Source organism: Callithrix jacchus, chromosome 14 (assembly GCF_049354715.1).
Source record: "Callithrix jacchus isolate 240 chromosome 14, calJac240_pri, whole genome shotgun sequence".
Lineage (NCBI taxonomy): Eukaryota > Metazoa > Chordata > Mammalia > Primates > Cebidae > Callithrix > Callithrix jacchus.
Genome location: NC_133515.1, coordinates 53,273,418 through 53,281,107, shown reverse-complemented (window position 1 = coordinate 53,281,107; position 7,690 = coordinate 53,273,418). Strand labels below are relative to the sequence as shown.

The 7,690-nt window shown below is 44.1% G+C and overlaps 1 long non-coding RNA gene across 2 annotated transcripts; it reads right to left on the bottom strand.

Annotated features, from left to right (window-relative positions):
• Nucleotides 1-5,987: 5,987 nt before the first annotated feature.
• LOC144579291 (uncharacterized) lies at nucleotides 5,988-7,638 on the bottom strand. 2 transcript variants are annotated; one of them, XR_013526600.1, is made up of 3 exons: nucleotides 7,510-7,638; nucleotides 6,855-6,926; nucleotides 5,988-6,097 (listed from the first exon to the last, which is right to left on the bottom strand). It is a non-coding gene; the product is annotated as an uncharacterized LOC144579291 (long non-coding RNA). The 2 variants fall into 2 exon arrangements; XR_013526599.1 differs by having other exon boundaries at nucleotides 7,495-7,621.
• Nucleotides 7,639-7,690: the final 52 nt, after the last annotated feature.

The following is a 7,690-nucleotide window of genomic DNA, read 5'->3' as shown; positions in this document are numbered from 1 at the left end:
CCCTGAGCTCAAGGGATCCTCCTGCCTCAACTTGCCAAAGTGCTGGAATTACAGGTGTGAGCCACCACACCAAGTCAGATTTAATTTTTTTTTTTTTTTGAGATGGAGTCTTGCTCTGTCACTCAGGCTGGAGTGCAGTGGCGAGATCTTGGCTTATCACAACCTCTGCCTCCCAGGTTCAAGTGATTCTCCTGCCTCGGCCTCCTGAGTAGCTGGGATTACAGGCATGTGCCACTGTGCCCAGCTAATTTTTGTATTTTTAGTAGAGATGGGGTTTCACCATGCTTGTCAGGCTGGTCTTGAAACCCTGACCTCATGATATGCTCGCTTCAGCCTCCCAAAATGCTAGGATTTCAGAAGTGAGCCACTGCACCCAGCCAGATTTAAATCTTAATATGAACTAAAAGACCCTTTCAACCAGAACTGGCATCTTCCTGTAATTTGCCAAAATGACAAACACAAAGAGAAAGAAGAGAGGCATCCAACCTGTGTTCTCTAGGCCTTTTAGAAAACATGGAGTTCTTTGGCCACATATATGCCAACCTATGAGAAAGGTGATATTGTAGACATCAAGGGAATGTGCACTGTTCAAAAAGGAATGTCCCACAAATGTTATCAGGGCAAGACTGGAAGAGTCTACAGTGATCCCCAGCATGCTGTTGGCACTGTTGTAAACAAGAAGCTGAGGGCAAGATTCTTACCAAGAGAATTAATGTGGGTATTTATTGAGCACATTAAGCACTCTTAGAGCTGCCACAGCTTCCTGAAACACAAGAAGGAAAATGATCAGAAAAAGAAGGAAGCCAAAGAGGAAGGCATCTGGGTTTAACTGAAGCTCCAGCCTGCTCTACCTGGAGAAGTGCACTGTGTGAGAGCTGATGGAAAACAACCTGGACCCTCTTCCCTATGAATTCATGATATAATCGGTATTAAAAAAATTTAAACACCGGCTGGGCACGGTGGCTCAAGCCTGTAATCCCAGCACTTTGGGAGGCTGAGGTGGGTGGATCACAAGGTCAAGAGATCGAGACCATCATGGTCAACGTGGTGAAACCCCGTCTCTACTAAAAATACAAAAAATTAGCTGGGCATGGTGGCGTGTGCCTATAATCCCAACTACTCAGGAGGCTGAGGCAGGAGAATTGCCTGAACCCAGGAGGCAGAGGTTGCCGTGAGCCGAGATCGCGTCATTGCACTCTAGTCTGGATAACAAGAGTGAAACTCCGTCTCAAAAAAAAAAAAATTGAGGGACCGATCCAAGATGGCCGATCGCTAACATCTCAGGACTGCAGCTCTCAGTGAAGGCGCGGAGAACTAGACGACACCACGCTTTCAGACAAATTCTGGTTGTTCACGGAGCAGAAGATCCCCAGTGGAGGAGTCACACAGGTCGCCAGCCAGCGTGACTTTTGTGGCCGGCGCAGCAGTTCCGCCAGCGCCTCGGCGCCGCAGCTCTCGGAGCAGAGTAAACAGGTTCAGAGGACCCACAAGGGCCCCCAGCATGACATCAGAGCCTGGCGCAGCGGCTGTGACGGCACCTCCGCGCGGCAGCGCTCAGCGCAGAGTAAACGGGACCGGCTCCCCTTCTGACCGAAGTTTGGAGCCCCGGGAAGAAGAGTCACCCACTATAGACACAAGAAGGAAGCCAGACAAGAGAATCCTGGGCAGAAAAGAACCATCAGTTTTAACATGGCTGCTCTGGCCCTGGGAACTAACAACCTGGACGCCCACTCAAGAGACCTAATCTGAAAGTTGGTAAATTCAAAGACCACAGGAGGATAAACTTACAATGACGGGAAGAAATCAGCGTAAAAAAGCTGAGAATACTCAAAGTCAGAACGCCTCTCCTTCTAAAGATGATCACAGTTCCACATCAACAATGGAACAAGGCTTGATGGAGAACGAGCACATCCCAATGCTAGAATATCACTTCAGGGAATGGATAATAACAAACTTCGGTGAGTTAAAAGAACATGTTGTAGCCCAACGTAAAGAAACTAGGAACTTTGAAAAAAGGTTTGATGAAATCCTATTGAGAATAGACAACTTAGAGAGGAGAATAAGTGAAATAATGGAACTGAAGAATACAATACAGGAACTCCGAGAAGTATGCACAGGTTTAAACACTCGAATTGTTCAAGCAGAAGAAGGGATATCAGAGGTCAAAGTCCAACTTAATGAAATAAAATGTGAAGAAAAGATTAGAGAAAAAAGGATAAAAAGGAATGAGCAAAGTCTCCAAGAAATGTGGGACTATGTGAAAAGACCAAATCTATATTTGATAGGTGTACCTGAATGCAATGGAGAGAATGAATCCAAGCTGGAAAATACCCTTCAGGATATTATTCAGGAAAATTTTCCTAAACTAGCAAAGCAGGTCAATATTCAACCCCAGGTAATACAGAGAACACCACAAAGATATTCCTCAAGAAGAGCAACCCCAAGGCACATAATCGTTAGATTCACCAGGGTTGAAACAAAGGAGAAAATACTAAGGGCAACCAGAGAGAAAGGTCAGGTTACCCGCAAAGGCAAGCCTATCAGACTTACAGCAGATCTCTCAGCAGAAACTCTACAAGCCAGAAGAGAGTGGGGGCCGATATTCAACATCCTCAAAGAACAGAACCTTCAGCCCAGAATTTCATATCCAGCCAAACTAAGCTTCACAACTGAAGGAAAAATACAATCTTTTATGAACAAGCAAGAACTCAGAGATTTTATTACCACCAGGCCTGCTTTACAAGAGCTTCTGAAAGTAGAATTATACACAGAAAGAAACAACCAGTATCAGTCCTTCTAAAAATATACCAAAAAGTAAAGAGCACCAACATAAAGAAGAATTTACACCAACGAATGGATCAAACAGCCAGTTAACATCAAATTGGAGTAACCCTAAATTTAAATTGACTAAATCCCCCAATCAAAAGACACAGCCAAAACCCAACGGCATGTTACATCCAGACCTGTTTCACAGGCAAGGATACACAAAGACTCAAAACTAAGGGATGGAGAAAGATTTACCAATCAAATGGAGAGCAAAAATAAATAAATAAATAAAAAGCAGGAGTTGCAATTCTCGTATCGGATAAAATAGATTTTAAAGCAACAAAGATATAGTGGTAAAAGGATCAATGCAACAACAAGAGCTAATGATCCTAACAGCCAGATACATAGAGACTTAGACACAATGAGACAGAAAATTAATAAGGATATCAAGGACTCGAACTCAGATCCTGAACGAGTAAACTTAATAAATATTTATAGAGCTCTCCACTTCAAATACACAAAATAAACATTCTAGTCAATACCACATCACACGTACTCATAGGTTTAAATGAAACTGATTGGCCATTAATACCCATTTTTTTTAAGAATAAAGCAATATTTCCACTCACTCTCCCTCTTTCTCTTCCTCTTTCTTCCTCTCCTTTACTCATTTTTTTCTTCTTTCCTTCACTCAAAAAAAAAGAAAAAAAAAAATTAAAACACCTCTGGACTGAAAAATAAATAAATATGCCCTGACCAAAACTACAGTTCTTTCCAATTTATTTTGGTTTTCTAGTAGGAGTGTGGTATTAGCAGGGGCAGCTTATTATTAAGATGTCTGGTGATAGTAGTATTGCTACGATATCATAATTGGAAGTTATTTAATTGAAAAAGGTAAGATATGGTAAATAAAGAGTTAAATCCATGGTTCTAAAAACCATGTCTGAAGACCAGCTCTTAGGAAATATGGGCTCTGAAGATCATGATAGGAGAGAGGGCAACAACTGGTCCAAGAGATGCTCCCCATCCTGAAAGTCAGAACTGCCCTGTTGCCTTTGCAGTCCCCTCCTTGTTAATCTAAAGTGTAGTTCCTAGGAAACTAAGGGTTGTCATTGTCTAAGGGAGAGTTTAGAAGTTTTATTAGATTAGGTTTTAAATACTTGATCAATTGGTGCTAACATAATTAGGTGCTAACAAAAATACAGGCAAACTCTTAAAGTGAAGAGCTTTGTCGCTGCTGCCCTAAGCAGGGTTTGGAGGTATCTCAGGATTCGAGCTGGGAGATCGTTCCCATCCAGGGCAGCTGTTAGCTCATGCAGGACTTTTGTGCAAATTAGGGAAGGTCCTCCAGATAGACTGACAGCCTGTACCCAAGGTGCCTGGCCAGGAGTGTGGGGCCTGGGCTACAGCCCCCACCACAACCGCCACAGCACATGTGGCTGTCCTTCTGCATCAGTGTTCAAACAAGCTCTAGCCTGGACACCATGTCTCCTTCCAGTGACTACCCTAAAGCTCAAGTTCCCATTTCCACCCTTCCATAAGCTCACCAGTGGTTCCATGTGGCTAAATCCAAGGAACTGGTTTTCTTCCTCATATTACTGCTCACTCAGGAAACTCTGACCCCGTGGATCACTCTCTCCTTAAAATGCTCTGCCTCCATGACACCACAATCTCCTTGGGTTTCTTCTTTTACTCTCCTTTCTCCTTTTAGTTTCTTTGGCTGGGGCTTCCTCCTTGCAACCATGTTTATATGTAAGCTTCACTCAAGCCTCAGTCCTGACCTTCCTCTCTCCTATTCTAGCTAGACTCTTTCCATAACCTCAGATATGATTCCCACAGCCAGGGAAAGTCTTATTTGTCTATTTTCACATCCACCCCAGGTGGGGCAGTACTGGAGCACCTCCCCTGGCTGTATGTCCACCACTTACCACTCTTTTCCAAAGACCAGGTAAATGAGCCCATGGGGAATGGAGGTGGGGCTTGGGGAAAGGCTACATAAGCTCTAATGAGCCAAACTGGACAACATGCTGGTCTGGCAATCTCACCAAGCAGCCTCTGCCTCTGCCAAGAAGAGGTCCATAGCTTCGTGGGGAGATTCAGTTCCGGGGAAAGTATTAGGAAGCTCTAGTAGTGTCTTCAGAGTCCCAGCTGCATTTTCCAATCCAACTTTATCAGCAGTAAAGTTGATATTGATCCCTAGCTGTGGCCTTGTTCTACTTCTCAGTTGGTTCCAACTCAGTGGAGGATAGATAATGTGTACCTCTACCACCACCCCTGAAACCTGAACCGGGCCCAAAACCCAGGAAAGCTTAAAGAACAGGCATGGGGTGGAGACTTAAGCTACACCCAGCAAGAAGGATGCTTCAGAGAGGAGGGGCTTCTAGATCCCTGACTTATTTAGGATATAGCAGTTTAATGAGACTGGGATGGTAGGGCCTCAGCAAATTCAGGCCTTTGCTACCTCAGTATACACTGGCTGCGCAGACTTTTGTAACTGATAGACCTAAGCAGGTGCAGCCAACATTAGAGGAATTGTTCAGTCACTTAAAACTTGCAGAGCTTCAGTGAATACATTCTTTCTTTAAATATCAGTAGTTGAGACTTTTTTCTTGTAGTTCCTATGATACTCCTCAGGCAGGGATAGGCCAAAGCTAACCTCCATGTGGGCTAGAGCTTTACCTCTCAAACTCTCACATGCATGAGTCACTTTGTAAGCTTGTTATAGTTTCCTGGGCTTCCACTCTGTGATTCAGTAAGTCTGGGGTAAAGCCTAGGAATTTGTAACAAGTTCCTAGGTGATTCTCCTGGTCTGTGGACCACTGGGTTAGAGTACACTAGCCTGTGTGGTTCTAGTCTTCTGCACATTAAATCAACTACTTCGAATTCTCTTCCTATTTATGTTATGTTGACCTGAATCCAATTTTAGGGCCAAGAAAAGAACCATGGTAGAATTAATTTTCTGATCTGTACACTTACCTACAGACTCCTAGAATCACCCTCAAAGCCCATAGCATAGTTTAAAATCCTCTGTAAATTTGTTACTTAACCCTGGCCATGGTTTTGATCAGAGACCCAGATTTGGAGGTTCAGCCATGGAGGGTGGTGGCTTTTTATCATTTAACAGATAGAGAAATTGGGGCCTTTATTTTACAGGTGGCTGGCCATCTTTTGGGGCATTAATGAAAATATTAGTAAAACCAAAGATTAAGAGGAATAGGCTGGATGTGGTGGCTCATACCTATAATCCCAGCACGTTGGGAGAACAAGGAGGGAGGATTGCATGTCTTCAGAAGTTTGAGACCAGCCTGGACAACATAATGAGATCTCATCTCTACAAAAAACATCAAAAATCAACCAGGAGTTAATGTTTATGAATGCCTGTAGTCCCGGCTATACAAGAGGCTGAGATGGGAGGATCGCTTGAGACTGGGATATCAAGGCTGCAGTGCGCCATGCTTGTTCCACTACACTTAGTTAGCCTGAGCACAGAGAAAGACTCTGTCTCAAAAAAAAAAAAACTGGCCAGGTGCAGTGGCTCATGCCTGTAATTCCAGCACTTTGGGAGGCTAAGGCAGGCAGATCACTTGAGGTCAGGAGTTTGAGACCAGCCTGGTCAAACATGGTGAAACCCCATCTCTTCTAAAAATACAAAAATTAGCTAGGTGTGGTGGTGCATGCCTGTAATCCCAGCTACTTGGGAGGCTGAGGCAGGAGAATCACTTGAACCTGGGAGGCAGAGGTTGCAGTGAACTGAGATCACATTCCTGCACTCCAGCCTGGGTGACAGAGCAAGACTCCATCTCAAAAGAAAAGAAACCAAAAAAACAAAATAGTAGAAAAAGCTATTTTTTACTAGGAGACAGTGGCAGGAGCATACTGCCTCCAAGAATCAAGGAGGAGCTGAATTGGTTTAGACAAGCTGACCTAAAGTCAGAATGAGAGCAGCTGGAGCGAGAAAGAGAAATAATGGAACTAGGCTGATAATGAGGGGAGGGGGGACAACAGGGGAAGCCTGGGGCTCAGCCAGACACACTTGGGTTGTTTGCAGCCAGTGTCCATTCTGACTGGCTAATGCTGGGCCTACATACCACCACTGCCTTGTAGAGGAAAGGATTTCCTTAAGAGAAATGTTTTGATCTTGGAGACACGTCTATTCCAATCTGAAAGGCAAAGGGAGATATACTTGGACCCAACTGCTCTCAAATAAGATAATATTAATAAAAACTCTTTTGCTTTGGCTACTACTGGGCCAGAAAGGGTGACTCAGGTCCTTAGAACTCCAGTAATAAAATAGAGATTTCAAGGAGGCTGAGGCAGGAGAATTGCCTGAACCTAGGAGGCGGAGGTTGCTGTGAGCCGAGATCGCGCCATTGCACTCCAGCCTGGGTAACGGGAGCGAAACTCCATCTCAAAAAAAAAAATAGAGATTTCAGAGAATAAACTGGAATAATCTACATACCCACCCCACCCTCAACCAGGGAGCACAGTTACAGGAAGCTCTTGAGAAGTGCTCTCTTAAAAGGTCAAATAAGGAGTCAACAATAAATTTAATTGGGGAAATCACCCTTTAAAGACTATGACAGTTATACCAGGTAGTCATGCAACTGTGGCTGGATTTGAGGTGAGAGGTCTTGGGAAGATGGGCACAGAATGTGTCTAGCATTACCAGTGAGTTTCGAGGTGGCTCAACTCAAATATTACAGGTGGGAATGCAGGCATGGTATGTACCTTGAGGCGACATACCCAGGAAACTTTTGGAGGGGGCTTTCAGAGAAGGCACAGGAAGATGAAATGAGCTGCAGTAAATCACAGGCAGGATAGTGGTGGTTGTCCAGGCCCAGCTTAGATAATTGGTCCAACAGGACAAAACCACCTGCAAGGAGAAAGAAGAACAAAATATGCTTCAACAGTCATGTTGTTAGCA